Source organism: Meles meles, chromosome 13, assembly GCF_922984935.1.
Source record: "Meles meles chromosome 13, mMelMel3.1 paternal haplotype, whole genome shotgun sequence".
In the NCBI taxonomy this organism is placed as follows: Eukaryota; Metazoa; Chordata; class Mammalia; order Carnivora; family Mustelidae; genus Meles; species Meles meles.
The window spans coordinates 13,244,890-13,265,189 of NC_060078.1; the positions used below are offsets into that span (position 1 = coordinate 13,244,890).

General features: G+C 43.4%; 1 protein-coding gene across 6 annotated transcripts in view; it reads left to right on the plus strand.

Annotated features, from left to right (window-relative positions):
• The window catches only part of SGMS1 (sphingomyelin synthase 1), a 261,758-nt gene that overhangs the window by 103,290 nt on the left and 138,168 nt on the right, over window positions 1-20,300 (plus strand). For 4 of the 6 annotated variants that reach the window (XM_046028070.1, XM_046028069.1, XM_046028072.1 and 1 more), the window contains one exon: window positions 14,632-14,673. The exons of the other annotated variants lie outside the window; for them this stretch is intronic. The gene's annotated coding sequence lies outside the window, so the exon portion shown is untranslated. The remainder of the gene's footprint in view (window positions 1-14,631; window positions 14,674-20,300) is intronic. 6 annotated transcript variants of the gene reach the window in all.

Below are 20,300 nucleotides of genomic sequence, written 5' to 3' on the forward strand. Positions count from 1 at the left end.
CAGTTCACCTGCGAGGAGCTTGAGGTTCAGGGTGAAATGATGTAACCATAGGTCATTAAAGGGCACCCACCTCCTAAGAAACCATGTGGTCTGAAAGCCGGATTCCTCCGTGTTGCTCACAGTTGTTACTTAAGGCGGGACTGCCCATGTGGGCCTGTCCCACATACTTGAGGCCGCTGGGCTTCTCTGGACCCTGCTCCCTGGCTGCCACTAGGCATCCCAGTGCTGGTACCACCCAGAACGCCCCCGCGTTTCTGAGCCTTCTACTAGACGTCATGTTTCCCTTTCTTAATTTTAAACTTGTCTCATACCATTATACTACATTGCCTCCCACGGTAATTTTTTAATCAACAGTAATCAAACTCAACTCTTGCTCATGATTTGGAATAGTTAGAATAATTGGAATAATTGTCAATGCAAAGCATTTCAGTACAGAATCAGAGATGAGAGACCTCATCTCACCTGGCTTCCTGTTTCACGGATTACACACACACATGCACACACACACCCACACACACCCACTCACCCAGAGGCATGGAGATGCAAAGGATACAGTGGCTGCTGGCTGGTCTCACTCTCAGTGGATGTGTGGACCATTTCTTCTCATTAGCAAGTTTGCTTTGGACCAATGTATTTGAGCAAACTGTGTTTATTTTCTTTCTTTCTTTTTTTTTTTTTAAGGTTTTATTTACTTATTTGACAGACAGAGATCACAAGTAGGCAGAGAGGCAGGCAGAGAGAGAGGAGAAAGCAGGCTCCCTGCTGAGCAGAGAGCCTGATGCGGGGCTCAATCCCAGGACCCTGGAATCATGACCTGAGCCGAAGGCAGAGGCTTTAACCCACTGAGCCACCCTGGCGCCCCAAACGGTGTTTATTTTCTAAGTAGTGATTTGTGACCCTTCCAGTGGAAACATCTGAAGGGTTGATATGACTGAGTTGAAGCGTACCATGGAATGGCAGCATGGGTTTGTGATGATTTTGGAAACGTGGCTTCGAACTTGGTCTTTCCTTCAAATAGTTGAACAGCACTAATAGCACTGGGGGCTTGTGATGAGACTTGTCCCTTTTACCCCAGCGGATGTTTGTGTAGGCTGCCCCAGAATTTAAGTAGAATAAAAGGCAGGTCAAATTATCTCACATGTACTGATTCTGAGGGCTTCCATCAAGGTTTTTGGAGAATAAAAAATGGTATTGTTGGAAGACATGCACTTGTTGAGGAAATTTATTGCATCCCTGTCGTGTGGCAGATAGAATTTTAAGTTCTGTGGATTCATTGGGCATAGATTTTTGGCTGTTGTTTATGGTACCAAAGATTTTTATGCCCTTTCTGTATCCTCAGTAAAATATAATTTTAAAAGACTGCTTGTCTACCTCCCCTTAGATGACCTGACGACTGTGGTGCTTGGGGTGTAGGAACAGGGTTAGAGATGTGTTCCGGTAAACGTACCCTCTCTTCAGCTGCCAGTGTTGCCCTCCTTCATTTCATCGTATGCCATAGAATATGAAGTGTGTTTTTCAGGAACACATTTAATGAAGTTGATTCATTATGCAAGGAAGGTCATCATATAATTATATCTTTTTAAAAAAAGCATCTTTAACCTTATAGAGTTGATTTGGCCTCAGATTTGGATCATGTTGAAATTATCAACAAAATGAAAGACACCTTACTGAATGGGAGAAGATACTTGCAAGTCATATATCCAATAAAGAGTTAGTATCCAAAGTATATAAAGAACTTACACAATTTAATATCAAAAAACAAACAACCCAGTTAAAAAATGAGCAGAGGACTTGGATAGACATTCTTTTCTTCCAAAGAAGACATACAGATGCCCTCAGATACGTGAAAAGATGCTTAAAATCACTCATCCCCAGGGAAATGCAAATCAAAACCACAGTGAGGTGTATCACCCATATACCTTTCAGAGTGGCTACTACCAAAAAGACAAAAATAACAAGTGTTATTGAGGATGTGGAGAGAAGGGAACCCTCGTTATTCTGTTGGTGGGGATGTAAATTGGTGCAGCCCCTGGAGGTTCTGTAAAACATTCAAAATAGAACTATCATATAGTCTAGCAATTCCACTTCTGGTCACTTAGCTGAAGAAAATGAAAACACCAATTTGAAGAGATATCTTTACCCCCGTGTTTACCGTAGCATTATCTACAGTAGCCTAGATACAGAAGCAATTTCAGTGCTCGTCAGTAAATGAATGAGTAAAGGAGGTTTGGTGTTTGTGTGTATGCATGTGCGTGCACACTCAGACACACACACCGGGAGTATCACTCAGCCATTAAAAAAAAAAAAAAATCTTGCCATTTGCTTCTAATATGGATAGGCCTAGGGAGTATTATGCTAAGTGAAGCAAGTCAAAGACAGACACTGTATAATTTCCCTTATATGTGGGATCTAAAATATAAAACAACTGAACAAACAAAACAAAATGGAAACAGACTCCTAGATAAAAGAACCAAATTGTTGATGACCAGCAGAGCAGGATCTGGGGGATGGGAGAAATAGGTAAAGGGGATCCAGAGGTCAACTTCTAGTTATAAATTAAGTCATGGGATATAATGTACAGCATAGAGAATATACTCAATAATATGGTAATAACTTTGTATGGTAACAGATGGTAACTAGATTTATCATGGAGATCATTTCATAATGTATGAAAATATTGACTATGATATACACCTGATACTAATAGGATAGTGTATGTCAATTCTACTTCAATTAAAAAAAAAACAGCAAAAAAATTTGGATTGTGGTTATTCAGTTAAGCCACAGAGCCTGAGGAAACTCATAAATCCAGAAATGTCCTCTGGTGAATGATGGCCAGGAATCTGCAGGTGTTGGAGTAAACCTTCTCCAGATGCCCTTACACAAATTTACAGCTGTTGAGAGAGATGCATTTCTTACTGACTGTGGGAAAGAAAAGTTGAAACTGTTGATATAGATCTTTCATTACTAGTTCATAAACTGGAGAGGTTGTTTTGAAACCACCAAGTCCTAGTAACAGGAAAATAATTCTCCTCCTCCTTGGATGGTGACTGGGGGTGTGATTTGGGAAAAATCAGTAACTCCCTTTGCAGACACTTCAGCTGATTGAAAGTTATTATATGCCTTTTTAACTTTCATGAGGGAAAAACCACTGATTAAAAAGCTTGATATTGGAGAACTCTTAAAAAATAAAACTGACAAAACAACAGATTTAGGGCACCTGTGTCTGTTCATCCTGATTTGCGTACCTATTACTACCCCCGTAGCAATGGTGTGTCATGGTTATCAGCGTTCTTAATGATGACCTTGACTCATGAAAATCATGTGAAATTTGATTCTGGGGATCATTGTTAACAAAAACTAGGAAATAATCTGAGGAGTATATTTATTTATTTATTTTTATTTATTTATTTTAGATTTTATTTGACAGAGATCACAAGTAGGCAGGGAGGCAGGTAGAGAGAGAGAGAGGGGGAAGCATGCTCCCTGCTGAACAGAGAGCCCGATGTGGGGCTCCATCCCAGAACCCTGAGATCATGACCTGAGCCAAAGGCAGAGGATTAACCCACTGAGCCACCCAGGGACCCCAAGGAGTACATTTAAAGAAAGTGTTTAGGATACAATGTGGATAAAAACAAGTTACAGGATAATACACATGTATGTCCATCATTTGGTAAAACCAACCATGTTTCCAATATTTATGGCAAACCCAAGTAACGCTTATAAGAAAATAAATGTTATTAGAAGTTGGGGGAAAACCTAGTTCTCAATAAAGCAGTGAATTGACTTATAATATCAGGGGGAGGGGCAAAGATGTTGAACATATTTTAATAGTTTAGTCACCTGGAAATGTCCACATGTTGTGGCCAGAAAAATAACTATGAAACTGTCTATATATAGTCCTGAGCTTATAAAATGAATAAACTTATAAAATAAGTACATAAAAAGTATATATAGAAAGTATACACAGTATGCAAAAGTGTACAAGAAATACACAAAAATTATACAGAAGGGTAAACAATTTTCATTTAATCTTACATAGGCATTAGTGGATCAAAGAGTCCAGTCCTCCTCAAAAGAGATTGGAAAGATGTATTTCCAAGTGGTGAGTGCTTCTGATCGAGGGCCAGTTACTGGTTGTTTTTCTTGTCTGTGCATATTTTCATTTTCTAATATTCAAAAAACATATAGGAGCACGCGGGTGGCTCACTTGGTTAAGTATCTGACTCTTGGTTTCAGCTCAGGTCTGATCTCAGGATCGTGAGATTGAGCCCTGAATGGGGCTCCGCTTGGGTTTCTCTCTCCCTCTCTCTCTCTGCCCCTTCCCCCAAGCTTACTCTCGCTCTCTCCCTCTCTTTGTCTCTAGAATAATAAATTTTTTAAAAGGTTTATTTATTTATTTGACAGAGCTGGTAAAGAGCACAAGTAGGCAGAGTTGCAGGCAGAGGGAGAGGCAGGCTCCCTGCTCAGCAGGGATTCCAACAATGTGGGATTCCATCCCAGGACTCTGGGATCATGACCTGAGCTGAAGGCAGCTGCCCAACCGACTGAGCAACCCAGGTGCCCCTAAAATAATAAACAAATCTTTAAGAAAAAATAGAACATCTAGTATTTTTTTCAAATAGGGGAAAAGTAGAAAAACTATAATACATTACAGAGAGATTTTCACTTACTGAAAGAGAAGAAATTCAACCCAGAAAGTCACGTTTCTTTGATCTGGACAGCTAAGCCTCATCTTATTGTTTGATAACTGAGCCATTTGAGGATTTTTGTTTTAACCTGGGCCTCCTAAGGGAGGTGATGTTTTGTAGCCTGCAGTCCTTACTACTTTAGTGATGCAAACTTAAGACATCGGGGCAGCTAGTGGTCATTCAGGGGCTCAGGTTACCGCTGGAGGGTGAGGCCCCTGTGGTCTTTGTATGTGGCTGGCCTGGATGGACACTTAGCTTATGGCTGAGGAATACTCTCAGTGGAAGAAACTCAAGAGGCAAGCCAAGTGAATCATTTTCACTAGGATATGGATTTCCAAGATGCAGTCTCTGGAGTTCTGAGAAGCAAGAGATGGTACATCCCCGCAGCCTTTTCTTGGAGAGTCTCTGTGTGCCTTAGCATTTTCAAGGTTCTGAGAAATTCTGGAGCAAAGAAACAGATCCCTGCAGCCAGAGAAGGGTTTCTAGTGGAATTCCACTGACATTTGGGAGTGGAGAACCACCAGGCAGATGGGCCCTGAAGGGAAGAGTAGGCACTAAAGAGGACGAGATTTTTCTGGTCAAGGGGGTGCCCGTAAAGATCGGGGAGGGACCTGAAACTTTCGAGTTCTCCATACCTAAGGATGTGGTTTCCAGGGGGCAGTTTTACATGTGCGTGAAGCTTGAAATGGTTTCCCAAACACGTGGTAGCCTTGCAAAGTGTGTTTAAATCACATTTTATAAATTACATAAATAAATTCCTATTTTAAGTCTTAGTAGGAGACTTGCTACTTGCAGGAATCGTTGTGATTTCTACTGTATAAATCCTTAGAGTCATGTAGTTTCATGCATTGGGGTTGTTTATATCAAGAAGCCACTGACTTTTAGTTCATGGGTTTTCTTTCTTTTTTTTTTTTTAAAGATTTTATTTTATTTATTTGACAGAGAGAGATCACAAGTAGGCAGAGAGGCAGGCAGAGAGAGAGGAGGAAGCAGGCTCCCCACGGAGCAGAGAGCCTGATGCGGGGCTCGATCCCAGGACCCTGAGATCATGACCTGAGCTGAAGGCAGCGGCTTAATCCACTGAGCCACCCAGGCGCCCCAGTTCATGGGTTTTCTTACAGCATTTAGACAAATGAATGATACAATTAACCTCCTGCTCACTGGGTCTATAAAGTGGAATCATTTGGCCCTGTTTTCTGCTTGACGTCTGTAGTTCTTCGTTTAAAGAAGTCACATCAAGTGATGGGATAGGGAACCCCAGGCTCCTGTTTTGGGGAGTTTAAAAGCTCCGAGAATTAAATAATCATGCCGGCATGCATGTGCCATGCTTTGCTAGTTTTGCTGGATAGGTCTTTTAGCTCAGAAAACTTAAGCACAAGGGCAGCAGATTCGAACCAAGATGTTTTCTTTTTTCCGAGTAAATGGAGTTACCTCACTTTCTAGGTTGTGCCTTCCACCTGTCTTCATTGCATAGCTTGGCCAGTTATTTTATCTATGTTTTCACACACACACACACACGTGTGCACACACATACACACCGTCTGCTACATGCATTGACTTGGATTTTGTTTATATTAAATCCATTAAGAAGTGGATGCATGATGTACATCTCTGCATTTGGAAGAGCGAGAGAGTGGAAAATAGAGAGGGAGAAGCAGACTCCCTGACGTGGGACTCCATCCCAGGACCCCGGGATCATGACCTGAGCTGAAGGCAGACGCTTAACTGACTGCGCAACCCAGGCACCCCCTTTTCTAGATGTTTATAATGGAATGATGTTTAAAATGGATTGTCACAGCCAAGGAATGATTTTCAAAAAGCTAAAAATGTATTTCATGTAGATATAAAATGAACATGTAGGTTTTATTTAACTCAATGAGGAAATTAAAGGAAAATCTGAGGAACTGGGGAAAAAAGTCATGATTTTATGGTTAGAAAAAGAACAGTACAAAGTACTGTTTGGGGTTATCTTTTCTCTGCGGCAGAAGTCAAATCTTACTTGCATTGCTGTGGCAGATTATTTGGAAGTCTGCCAGTTGCACTGAGTTGTGAAACAGACAGTGGGTCAGAGGTTCCTAATCCTGTCCACTGGGATGGCCCCCAGTGGGCCCTGGTGATGTCTAGCATGCCCTGAAGGGACGTCTAGTTTTCTTTTGTTCCTTTCAAAATCTTGGACATTTTTTTCTGACATCATTCTAAAAATATTTTGAGCAATTTCATTTGTTGAATGCTTACAGTTTCAGACCTTGAGACAAATGCCCATCTAATTTGTTAAAAGCTGCGTGATGAGATAGGTATTTAGGATAGGTATTTCGATGTCCCCCCACCGCTACCCCACCCAAGTGGAATGTGGAAAATATGTTTAAGATGGTAGCACTATTCCTGATACAAATATTCTTGCTAATGACTAAGCAAATACTACTCTCTCTGCTTCTTAGTTTCTTTAAGGGAGAGGTGGGATTTTGTATCATTGGCTATTTTAAATGAAAAATAGAGCAACTGAAAACTGAAAAATTCCAGTATTATTTGTATAGATAGCGAAAATGGGACAGCCTGGAAAGTGGCACATTTTAGGAACCTTTATAGAAAAATTTGTTAATTCCAATTAATCGGATGAGAAATCATGTGACGACCCAGGTGAGAGAATGCTTCCCATCACTGCCCCCGGTAGAGCCCTCCTCGGGACAGAGGGGCCTGTTGACTCGCCCAGTGCTGCCCCTACCGAGGTTAAAGGTCACAGAGGGAACTTAGAGACCCTCCCCCAAGTGGCCTTCCTTTCTGGCTGAGAAACCTGCAGTCCTGACGAGAGAGGACCTTGAACAGGCTTCCATTTCCTTAAGACTTTGGCCTCAGGTTCCTTACCAAGTGATGTGAGCTGTTCGGCCTCAAACAAGGTGGTTTTGTCCCACCCAGACGCGCCCATAGCAGGTCCTTCCCCGTAAGTTCAGCCTCCGTGGCCATCATGAGCTCTGCCTGCAGTGATTTGCTGGTGGTGGAAACTAGGGCATGCTGACCCCGGGACGGTGTGCACTTCCCACGACACACGTGGCCCAGACCCCCAGCTGTAGCCCCCTTGGTCTTGTACCCCAGCATCTAACTAGCAACTTCCTTTAGGGTTTTTGGAGTCCAGGTTTAGAGGCAGCCATCTGATTGGCTGGCCCCATCTTTTTAGGTTCCGGGCCAGCCTATGAGCGGCTGCCTTGTGATCAGGTGTTCCTGCAGGTCCAATCTGCTGTGGCTCTGTATATGGAGCTGTATCACGTGGCCGAGTCTCCGGAAGTCGGAGGGCTGCACCAGCGCCCTGACGTGCATCCGTCCGCATCCTCTTCGATTCACGTGGCTGATTTTCGGCCGGGAACTGGGGTTAATAAATTAATCTGCTCCTACACTGGACTAAGTTTGGGATATCTTTTTCGTCCATCTTGTATTCTTACCAGTCAGCTAAATTTTGCTTCTTCCGGGGCCGGGAAAGGGCGGTTCTGTGACCGGCAGGGGTTAGGGCAGCTGGGTTGGCGGGCCCTGCTGGGTTTTCTTCTCAAGTCCGAACTGCTTCAAAGTGTTTAAAAAGGAAATCGGAACGTTCTCATTGTGCTCAGTTCCTTTAATTTTCATTAAATATGTGTTCTTCTCGGTAGCTAGGAAGAAACAAGATTCTAAAGGCAAGGCGTTTGGATTAGTTTTAAAGGCGTGTTTCTGGAATAGCCGGCCTTGCATATGCTCCGTGTCTGGGTACGGGGCCGCAGGCCGGTCCCCTAGCCGCCGGCAGGGCTTCCTGAGGGTGCAGACGGACTGCAGGTGCGGACAGAGGCTCAGAGAGGAGAAGAGGGAGTCTGGTCCTAGCTTGGGGTTTAGAGTTTGGTGGAGGGCAGTGGTCGGGTGTCCGGGTCCCCTCAGGCATCCAGGAGCTGTGAGAACAAAGACGAGGACCCACGTGTCACTCCTTGGATCCAGGGGTCCTGGCGTGGAGATGTCTAGCTCTGGTGGCTGGAATGTGCATATGACAGCTTCATCCTCTCCTGGTCCTTCCTTAGATGTTTTCCAGACACACGCCATTGGTCTTATACCCCGTGTGTAAAGTGGGGGTGCAAGTCCTAGCAAGAACAGAAGCAGGAAGAGGAGCAAACAGGGTTTTTTGGATCCCTTCAGTTCCTCTCTGTCGCCATGACATAATCGCTGGTTGTGAGACTTTCTGATGAATTGGGAAGAAGGTGTTTGCAAGGGAGGCTGCAGGGACCACAATGGATGAGACCTCAATTAAGTAGTTTTTAAAAGGCATTATAGCTTTTGATCCTTCTGCAATCAAAACTTTTCTTGTTAGTGACATACCACGGTGCAAAGATGGTTTTAGTGAAAGGTAAGTTATAATCAGATATTAAGTAGGAGTAATTACCAAACCAGCGTTTACTGGGTGCGCATGTGACACCTTGAGAACAATGTTTTTGTTAAGTAAAAGAGAGATCATGTAGAAAATTCGTGTACTATTGTAAATATGTTGATTTTCGCTGTTCTATCTAAGCCGGGTCGTGGGCATGATTGACAGTGAGGGAGCAGGGAAGGGAAGGACATGAGAGAGAACTGCATTCTCAAACATTCGAATAACAACGAACAGATCTTTTGAAGGTGGGTCAACCTCCAGTTTGAAAATGATGACTTGGTGTGCAAAGTAAAGGTGGCTGACCCGACCTGAGAAGTTTGACTTGATGGAATTGGTTAAGAAAAACCTGTTAGGATGATCAGCACTGTCTTAGGTGCTGGGAGCATGTTGGCAGGGATAAAGTGTGGTCCTTCTGCTTGAGGAACTGCGATTCAATAACGTTTGAGGACAATTATATTGGCACATCCATGGGTAGTGTTTTTCGTAACCACGAGACCCCTCCAGTAAAGCAGGGCAGAATATTGCTGATACCAGGACCTGCCATGTCAGAAAATTCTTTCCTCAGTTTGTGAGTGTCTGAGTACGAGTTCGAGGCGCCGGAGACTCTTCTGGGCAGACTTCAAATCGGGAAACAGGGATAGATTTTTTTAAATTTGGGGTGAGAGCAGGGGTATCCAAGGGTTTAATTAATATAAAAACTATTACTTGTGTTTGAAAGACCCTTTTCTGTGTCCCTTATACCCCTGTTCCCATCAGTAGCAAGAAGACATTCACTGGTCTCAGGGATTAGAACGAGAGCCATGAAGTGGCCAGGAATGGTTGCCTGGTCTCAGGCAGGGAAGCGCTAATGTGGGTTGATGTTCCTTACCTCCCCATTATCACTTGGCACCCGGAAGTGTAAACAGTGGCTTGGGTGTTCCTTCTGGCGGAACTGTGAGCTCCTTCACCGAAGCTGCTCTGGGATTTCTGCATGATCCCACTCAGGAAAGTTTTGCTGAATACAGGATAAAAGGGACTTTCCTTCTTCCTTCTGAGGAAGGCGCTTACCTCCTCTCTGGGGAAGGGAAGAAGGGGTGATTTTCGCCGGAGGTCACGCTCAGGTCTTCAGGGATTAGCTTCAGACCATTTTGCTTTTTGTTCCCATTAATTTCTCTCCTCGCTTCCCTGAATGTAGTTGCTCTCACTCTCCTTTGTCTCTGGGAATGTTTAGCGCCTTGTATTTCCCTGAAAATGCTTGCATGCCCCCTAACCCCATAATGCTCTCCTTCGGCTCCCACATTTTAGTGGGCTGAAGTTTGCAGACCTGTCCTTTTCTTCCAGGTGAGCCTGCTCCTCCAAACTCCGCTATTCAAATGCACTTTACAGAAGAGAAAGGAAAGCCCTTTAAGAGGCAGGTTGGGAAGTCTCCAGGGTAGTTAATGGATGATTTGTGTGTGTGTGTGGTGGAGGGAGGGTTATGTTTTCTTTTACACCTGCTGAGTAGCTCAGAGAAGGGGCTCTGGCTTCCGGGGAAAACCGTGATGTCCTGCACATTGAAGCAAGGGCTAAGAGGTGGTGGGGAAGAGACATCCAATTCCCTCTTGGTGCTAGGCTTAAAATCTGGAAAAAGTAGGACTGTGGTGCAGTGAGGGGCAGATCAAGGCTTTCCTGGAGTGTAATCCCACGTTGTTCTCCCTGGTGAAGAGGGTGAGGCCAGCTGCTACCAGAAGGCAGCCTGGCAGGGTCTGCAGATACACGCGGCCCCTTCCAGTCATGTAAACTTGATCTGATGCCTGCCCCTGAACGCATCCCTCCTGAGAGACTGCTGAGGTTCTCCTCCAAGCAGGAGAGAGAGAAACTGTGCAATTAAACTGTGCTTGTTGTTAGAGATTAGGAAGAAAGCACTCACTTTGTACTTTGGATTTTGTAGTCGGAGACTAAGATTTAATTTGCATTTGCTGTTTATGAGTGAGAATGAGAAAAATTGCAGTGGTCTTTACTATTCTAATAAAGTGTCATCTTAATGGAAAAATGTAATAAAAATAGAAAAGTATAATTAAATTGATCTTGTGCTGTTACTGGTCTCCGTATTATTCTCATCTAATTACACACCATCGTCCCGCTGAGAAGAAATAACTGAATTATAATTACAGAGTTGGACTGGGGCTGCTAGCCGTGAAGCGTGCCCACCGCAGTTTCCTGTCACATGTCCGTGGTGGGCAGTGGCAGCTGATTGCAGCTTCATCTGCTGGGGTTGTCCTGTGGGCAGCCTCTTCCTCCCCATCGCTCAGGCTGGCCCCCAAGATGAAGCTACTCCAGGAGGAAGTGATAAGCTTTGACAGGACTGGCCCTTCAAATATAAACCTGTAAAGTGGGAGCTGGCCATGCCTTCTGGAATGCTGTGAACTTGAATCTTTTCCTTCCTCAGTTGAAGAAGGCTTGCTTCTTTAACGCTCATTCCTTTTCACCCTTTTGAGCGTTCCGCCCCAGTGTGGTTCTTCTGGAGAGGAAGTCAGCGCTAGGAGACACAGAGCAGGGTGAGCATGCTCCCCAGAATTAGCAAATAAGGGAAGACTCCCTTATTCTGTCCTCTTTCCCCCCAGCATTCTGCCTGTCGCTGGGTTACTGTCTGCGAAGATTCTTGGCTTACTGCACTTGGTCTCAACTGAAAGAGCCACAGCACTACCCGTTTAATTTTTTTTCCCCTGTATGCTTTACTGTGCAGGTGGGCCCGATCCCATATACAGAAGATCCCCAGAGAGCTCTCAGCTGCTTGAACCATTAGCTCCTCTATGAAAAAGAGACCATCCAGGCCTATTTTTGGTTCTGTCCTCAAGCCACTTGCCATCAAGACATTACCCCATCTCGCAGGAGGAAGGCAGGCCGAAACCTTTTACTCAGGATAAACCAGAAGCAGTTTGAAACCAGGAAATAGTGAAAGAATCTTAAGTGATTAAATGGAGAAGCAGGCTTGGTCACTTTCATCTGGAAGCCAGAACAGTGTCTCTGGTGCCCTGCAGACTTGATGGGAACTCTTTCCTTCTTCCTTGCACTGTGACCTTGGCCAGGTTTGCAAGCTTGGACAAGTTACCTGATCTCTCTGGACCTAGGGGCTGCATCCCATCAGCTGGGGATCCTAAGGCCTCCCTGCTTTGCACAGTTCTCCTAGGATTAAATGTAAAGGCAATTAATTGATTTACATATGGTGTCTGAAGGTCCTAGCTATTGACAGTATTTCGTACTTCTCAGTGAGGGTGCAGAAGGCCCTTTGAGCGACTTGCCTTTCAGCGAGCACATCACGTGGAGTCTTACCTCCGCTCTTCTTGAATTTTTCTTGCCTCTCCCTCTTTGAGTAGCAGAAAGAACATTCTTTGAACTGTGTTCCCTGCTTTTTGAAAATATCGGTGATTAAATTAAATATTCATGCAGGTATGGTGTGTCGTTTGAAGCTGGCACTATCATAGGGTCCTCAGTAATTTTCTGGTGGCAGTTTGCCTCTGCATCTGTGACTTTTTCTGACGGACATCATGTTCTTTTGATTTCTCCCGCTGCAGTGGGAAAAGCATACAGAGCATAAAACAAAGTAACATGACAGAAAATTATACCTTGTAAAGCCTACGGATTTCTTTTGAAACTTCTCCTTTGAGGCTCAGAAAGATAAGTGGGCCTACTTTACAAATGACAGAACTAGTCAACTCTCTGGTAATTCAGAAGACTTCTGTGGACCCCGAATTACTTGATTCTTTTCCTTTAAATAACTCACAAGCAGGAACCATATAGTATATTCTGTATCTAATTAGCCTGGCCTCTTTTCTGAACATTTTCCTTTTGGTTTTCTGGTGTCTCTAGCCCTGCATAGAAGCCATGAAGAAGAATTGCTTTGGCAGTGCCTGGGTGGTTCAGTCAGTTAAGCACCTGCCTTTGGCTCGGGTCCTGATCTCAGGATCCTGGGATCGAGTCCAGCATTGGGCTCCCTGCTCAGCGGGGAGCTTGCTTCTCCCTCTCCATCTGTTGCTCCTCCTGCTTGTGCTCTCTCTCCCTCTCAAACAAGTTAAAATCTTTAGGAAAAAAAAGGAGGAACTGTTTGGCCTTATCTACTATTTAGCTTGGCCTGTCACCCTTATCTACTCGGAGACTCCACATCCTTATCCCTCTGCAGGCTTCAGAGCGCTTGGAAGATCACAGGAGTTGATGTGTCTGTCCCTTAGTCTAGCTTTTAGCACAGACTCGTCTGGTTATTACCTGTATTTTCATAGCTGTTCTTGTACCTACAGAAAGGAGATCAGTCTCCATCCTCCCTTCCCTCACTAACCACCAGTGAGACATGCATCTCTTTATATCATAGCTTCTGTGTCCTACAGTCTCGAGATGCTGCAGGTTGACCTCAAACAACCATCTAGTCAGCCAAAACAGTTTCCTCTGATGGGTCAACATCTTTCTGAGACAGTATCTCCTTGTTATCAGCGACGACTTTCTTTTCTTTTCCTGGAGCATTTTATTTTGGTCCAGGTACAGGGGTTTGTGGACTTGCAGACAGATGTCTGGATAACAGGACCTTGCCCGCAGGCGAAACTAATGTGTGGTGTTTGACAGGTGACCTCTGGGGAGAGCGGTGGCTGCCAAGGGTGTGTTGGCTTTAGGTGGAGCCACTCAAGATTTCTGTGTTTTTTTTTCTGTATGCAGGCAATACATTAATACAAATGTTAATGAAGTTTTTAAAAAGGTAACTTTTGGGACGCCTGGGTGGCTTAGTCAGTTAAGCATCTGCTTTTTCTGCTCAGGTCACAATCTCCAGAGTTCTGGGATCGAGTCCTGCATTGGGCTCCCTGCTCAACGCTGAGTCTCCTTCTCCCTCTGCCTCTCCCCCTGCTCATGCTTGCTCTCTCTCAAATAAATAATCTTTTTTTATTTAAAAAAAAAATAAAAGGGTAACTTTTCCCTCTTTCTGCAGGTACCATAATTCACACTTCTATTGGAAGGGTGATAGCTCATTCTTAGTTGAGAAAGTCTTTAATGAAATTAAATGAGGAAGCAAGTCTAAGCCTTTAAGGGGGTGTGTTTCGAAGATGACTTAGAAACTCTTTGATCATACACATTCTCATATACATGGTCTGTAAATGTTCCACTTGCTAGCAGTTGTGTTCGATAAAGAATGAAAGTTTAAACAGGTTGCTACCCTTTTACCCTGTAGTTGTAATTCTTATAGTTTGAAAAATGATTTTTTCTTGCTTTTTCCTCTTTCTCTGTATCATCAATTAGCAAATTATTTGCCTGACTGCAGAAGAGATAATTCACAAAAGCGTATGGTTTTAAAACTCCTACTCTACCATTAGTATGCTTGGTATACAGTTTTTTACGAGTGGTGGATTTGCTCGCTTGCTTTTGTGTGACTTTGCCTAATAAAGTTTACTCTGTATACCGTGGCAGCCAGAAATTAGCTGGGAAGTGGGAAAGAACAGTTTTTGTTATGGGTAGAGAACAAGAAGTAAACAGTAGTTACCTTGGGTTTTAGTTCTTTTCTTACAAACAGCTTGTTTTCTTATAAGCTGCTCATTACATTGTAATTTACTTAGTATTTTCTTCTAGGTTGGAAGGAAGATTGATACAGACAAAAGCAACATGATTCAGGTAAATGGGTTTTTAATTTCTTTATGTACCTTTTAGACTTGATTTGTATTTCCCATGTTTTTCCATGGAGAAGAACTTAAAAAAAAAAAACACCCAATTTTTGTGGCCTACTTGAGTATATAAAGAATGTTTTGGGTATATAAAGACAATAGTCAAATGCTTACTTACACCATTTAATTAACTTAGTCACATATTGTATATTTAATAATTGTGTATCTCTGTCACACAATATTATAACTCATGCTGTCTTCTACCTCAGAGTAGTTTTCTTCCCTTTTCCTCCCAGTCCTTAGGTACATATCTGATGTCGACGTCTCTATTATTGGTCACATTGTTAAAGCACCCGGTAGCATTTTCCAGAGCACATTACCATTTTGGTTGGCTGCCATGCAGCACATTGGGAATCCGTGTGTGAGGCTATAATTAGCAGTTTTACTCCAAGCTGTAAGTAACCACATGCCCAGTGTTAGGACAGCTGTTATCTTGGAGCTGTCCACGGGGTGACGGTTTGTAGGTTGGCTTTGTTAAATATTCTTTCCTTCTTTCTGGTTTCCATCTATTCATTTGTTTAGTATATTTATTTTGAGGTAAGTACATGCACATCGTTTATAATTAAAATAATACTGTAATAGGGATGTTTGGGTGGCTCGGTCGGTTAAGCGTCCGACTCTTGATTTCAGTTCTGGTCGTGATCTCGGGGTTGGGAGGTCGAGCCCCACATCTGGCTCCTCACACAGCACGGAGTCTGCTTGGAATTCTCTCTCTCTCTCTCTCCCTCTGCTTCTCCTGCCTGCTCACACACTCTCTCAAATAAATAAATGAATCTGTAAAAGAAAACGCAATACGGTGACAGCCATCCCCCTTGCACTTACGCTGCTGTCACTCCTGTGCCCAGAGGCAGCCCTTTCCGACTCTTCTCCTTATACTCTCTCGCATTTGCCAGCCTATTTCTAAATAACACGCCATAGGCTGTGAGTGTCACTTACTGGTCTCTCTTAAAATTTTAGACTTTTACTGATTTCCTGCTAAGGATTTAGCGCTCACACGTCTCCCCTTACCCTCAGCTTGCGCCGCCCCCTCCTGTCTCCACTTGATGCGTGTAGTCATGTTGCTGTGTGTGAGTACATTAGTATTTAATGTTCGCTTTATTACAACTGAGTTTTCTTTGTGGCTGAGCATTGTGACACTTAGTGGAAATGTCTCAGCCTGTTCTGCTTCCCAGCTGGTTGTGTGTGATCTGCTTTGTTTCTCTGGAAAATGTTTGACTCTTCTTTACCCCCCAGAGTGCTGAAATTCCCAGCTGGGACTCAGGTCTTACAATCTTTTGATGTCAGTGGTCCTTTCAATTCTGAAACTCACATCCTTCAATTTGGGAAATTTTGTTGTACTACTTGGATAATGTCCTCTCCACTCGGTTTTCTCTTTCTTGCGAGCTTGTTGTTTGGATATTTGGACCCACTGGTTTGATTCTCTCATTTTCTTATGTTTTTTTCTGAACTATTTTTTTAAAAGATTTTATTTATTTATTTGACTGAAAGAGAGAGAGGGAGCACAAGCAGGGGGAGTGGTGGGTAGAGGGAGGGTGAGAAGCAGGCCCCGTGCTGAGCAGGGAGCCGGATGCAGGGTTCGATCCCAGACCTGAGTGGAATGCGGACTCTTAACCGACTGAGCCACCCAGGCATCCCTTCTGAACTGTTTTCCATCTCTGTGTGTTTTTGTTCTTTCTGAGAGATTTTCCTGTTATTGTTGAACTTTTAATTTCTGCCAGCATGTTTTAATTTTTATTGGTCTCTGAATATTTTATTTTTAAAAAGAGGATCCTGTTCTTGTTTGATAGGAATAGGGATGGTTTGTTTGGATGGGGAAAAGATCTGGGGATCTAATTGCCCCTTCACATTTGGGCTTCAAACAACATGGTAGTTTTTCGACTGTACAGTTCTGTATGTCAGAAGTTTAACGGTTCTCACTGGGCCCCAGTCAAGATGTCTGGTTGCCTTCCTTCCTGGCAGTTCTAGAGGAAAATCCGTTCCCTGCCTTGTTCTACCTTCCTCAAGCTGGCTGCCATCCTTGGCTGTTGGCCCCCTTCCAGGTAGGGGCTGCTTTAAGTGAGCAGGTCAAATACACCTCATACTGCATTTCTCTGACTGCTTCTGGCTCCCTCTTTCACTTTTTAGGAATCTTGTGATTACACTGGACCCACCTAGATAATCCAGGATAATCTCCTCCGATCTTTTTTTTAATTGTGGTAAAAAAAACAAAAAATATAAAATTTACCATTTTAACCATTTCTGAGTGCCTAGTACATAGTGTAAACTATATTGATACTGTTCTGCCACAGACCTCCAGAACTTTTTCATCTTAATGAAACTGAAACTCTGTATCCGTGGACGGAGCTCTCCCATACTCCCGCTGTAGCCTCTGGCATCCACTCTTTACTCCCCATCTCTAAGAGCCTGACTGCTTCACGCACCTCATGGAAATGGAGTCTTACACTTTTCCTCTTTGGGCGACAGTCTTCTCTTACTCAGCATAATGTCTCCAAGGTTCTTCCATGTTGTAGCACATGACAGGATTGCCTCATTTTTTAAAAAATTTTTTTTAATTTTTAAATTAACATATAATGTATTATTAGCCCCAGGGGTACAGGTCTGTGAATCACCAGGTTTACACTTCACAGCACTCACCATAGCACATACCTTCCCTAATGTCCGTAACCCCACCACCTTCTCCCTACACCCCTCTCCCCGGCAACCCTCAGTTTGTTTTGTGAGATTAAGAGTCTCTTATGGTTTGTCTCCCTCCCGATCCCATCTTGTTTCATTTATTCCTTTCTTACCCCCTAACCCCCCACGTTGCCTCTCAGCTTCCTCACATCAGGGAGATCATATGATAATTGTCTTTCTCTGATTGACTTATTTCACTAAGCGTGATACCCTCTAGTTCCATCCACGTCATTGCCAATGGCAAGATTTCATTTCTTTTGATGGCTGCATAGTATTCCATTGTATATATATTCCACATCTTTATCCATTCATCTGTTGATGCACATCTAGGTTCTTTCCATAGTTTGGCTCATTTTTTTAAGACTAAGTGTTAGTGCAATGGCCATGGTCGCCAAACTGTGGAAAGAATCAAGATGCCCTTCAACGGACGAATGGATAAGGAAGATGTGGTCCATATACACGATGGAGTATTATGCCTCCATCAGAAAAGATGAATACCCAACTTTTGTAGCAACATGGACAGGACTGGAAGAGATTATGCTGAGTGAAATAAGTCAAGCAGAGAGAGTCAAGTATCATATGGTTTCACTTATTTGTGGAGCATAACAAATAACATGGAGGACATGGGGAGATGGAGAGGAGAAGGGAATTGAGGGAAATTGGAAGGGGAGGTGAACCATGAGAGACTATGGACTCTGAAAAACAACCTGAGGGTCTAGAAGGGGCGGGGGTTGGAGGTTGGAACAAGGTGGTGGGTAATAGGGAGGGCACGTGTTGCATGGAGCACTGGGTGTGGTGCAAAAACAATGAACACTGTTAGGCTGAAAAGAAATAAAAAAAAAAGACTAAGTGTTAGTGTCCCATTTTATATCTGTACCACTTTTTCTTTAACCATTCACCCATTGACAGACATTTAGGTTGCTTCTCCCTCTTGGCTATTGTGAACAGTGCTGCAGTGATCCTGGGTGTGCAGGTATCTTTGTTTAAAAAATTTTTATTTAAAAAATTTCCCCCATGTTTTATTCAACTATAATTAACATTTAGTGTTCTGTTAGTTTCATGTGTACAATATACTGATTTGCAGTTCTCTACATCACCCTGTGCTCATCGTGACAGGTGCACGCCTTCATCCCCATCACCTGCTTCCCCCATCCTCCACCCATACCTCCCCTCCAGTGACTGTCAGTCATTTGTCTAGAGTTAAGATTTTGTTACTCTTTTTCTTTGTTTCTCACTTGTTTTGTTTCTTAAATTCCACCTATGAGCAGAGTCATGTGATATTTGTTCTTCTCTGACATAATTCACTCAGCATTGTACTCTCTGGCTCCATCCATGTCATTGCAAATGGCAAGATTTCATTCTTTTTTATGGCCGAGTAATATTCTCTTCCTCTCTCTCTCTCTCTCTCTCTCTCTCTCTCTCTCTGTGTGTGTGTGTGTGTGTGTGTGTGTGTGTACACACACATCACTTCTTCTTTATCCATTCATCAGTCAGTGGACACTTGGGACTGCTTGTGTGATTTGGTTGTTACAAATAACACTGCAATAAACAGGGGTGCACGTAACTTTTTGAGTCAGTGTTCTTGTACTCTCTAGGGTAAATACCCAGTAGTGCAATTGCTGGGTCATAGGGTAGCTCTATTTTCAAGTTTTTAAGGAGCCTCCTTAACTGTTTTCCAGAGTGGCTGCACCCAGCTTGCATTCCCACCAGCAGCGCACAAGGGCTCCTTTTTCTCCACGTTCTCACCACCACCTTATGGTTTCCTCCCTTCCCTCCTTCGCAGCCACTGACAGTGCGAGGTGCTCTCTCAGGTGGTGTGGATTTTTATTTCCCCTGATGATCAGTGAGGCTGAGCACCCTTTTATATCTCTCTGGACCACCTCTGTGTCTTCTTCGGAGAAATGTCCCTTCTAGTCCTTTGCCCGTTTTTTTTAATTGGGTTATTTGTCCTTTGGGTTGACTTGTAGGAATTCTTTTTTTAAAAAGAATTTTTATTAACATATAATGTATTATTTGCCCCAGGGTTGTAGGAATTCTTTATGTATCCTGTGTATTAACCCCATTATCGTATATATAGTTCGCAAATATTTTTTCCCACCTCATAGTCTGCGTTGTGACTGACTGTTTCTGTTTGTCTGTGTGTTCTTCTGTAGCCTGCACTTTTGGGGTCAGATCCAAGAAATCGTTGCCAGGCCCAGCGTCATGTGTTTTCTTCCAGCAGTTTTTATTATCAGCTCTTCTGTGGAGGCCTTGAACCCAGTTTGAGTTAATTGTTGCACGTGGCATCAGGGAAAGGTCTAACTGCTCTGTGAAGACTTTTAGCCAGTCCCTGTCCACCCCGCCCCTTCCCCTGTCCTTCTGAGGAACCCCAGCCCCGTTCCCTGAGCAGTCGGCTGGGGTTGTTTGCTTCTCTGGGCAGCGAGGTCCCAGCAGGCTCTGCAGGGCTCGGCGGTCATCTCTGCTTTCAGCTTCCAAAGTGTCACTGATGTCTGTTGTCTGCTCTCACCTACTTTGCTCTTCTCTTTGTCCTTAGGAATTTTGGTCTTTTTCTCGCTTTACTACAATTTTAATTGCAGGGGGATTTGGAGGGAAGCAGAGATAAACAGCTCCATTCTGTGGGTCATCGATTATTCCAAAATCCAGATTGCTCTTTTAAATTATATTAAATGTCATTTATTTTTTTATCATGATAATTAAATATCATTTTAAAAAGCAGTCTGGATTTGGGGCTTTTAAAAAATGGTATCCTGTAAACGCCCTTGTCAGGATGTGCCTCCAGAAATAATTGTTGAGTCTGTTCCTTCGCTTCCTTTCCTCTGAAAACATCTAAGGCCAACATTGGCTGAAGTTACTTTCCCGAATGTTATTTTATAATTCAAAATAAACAGATTTTTGTTCATAATA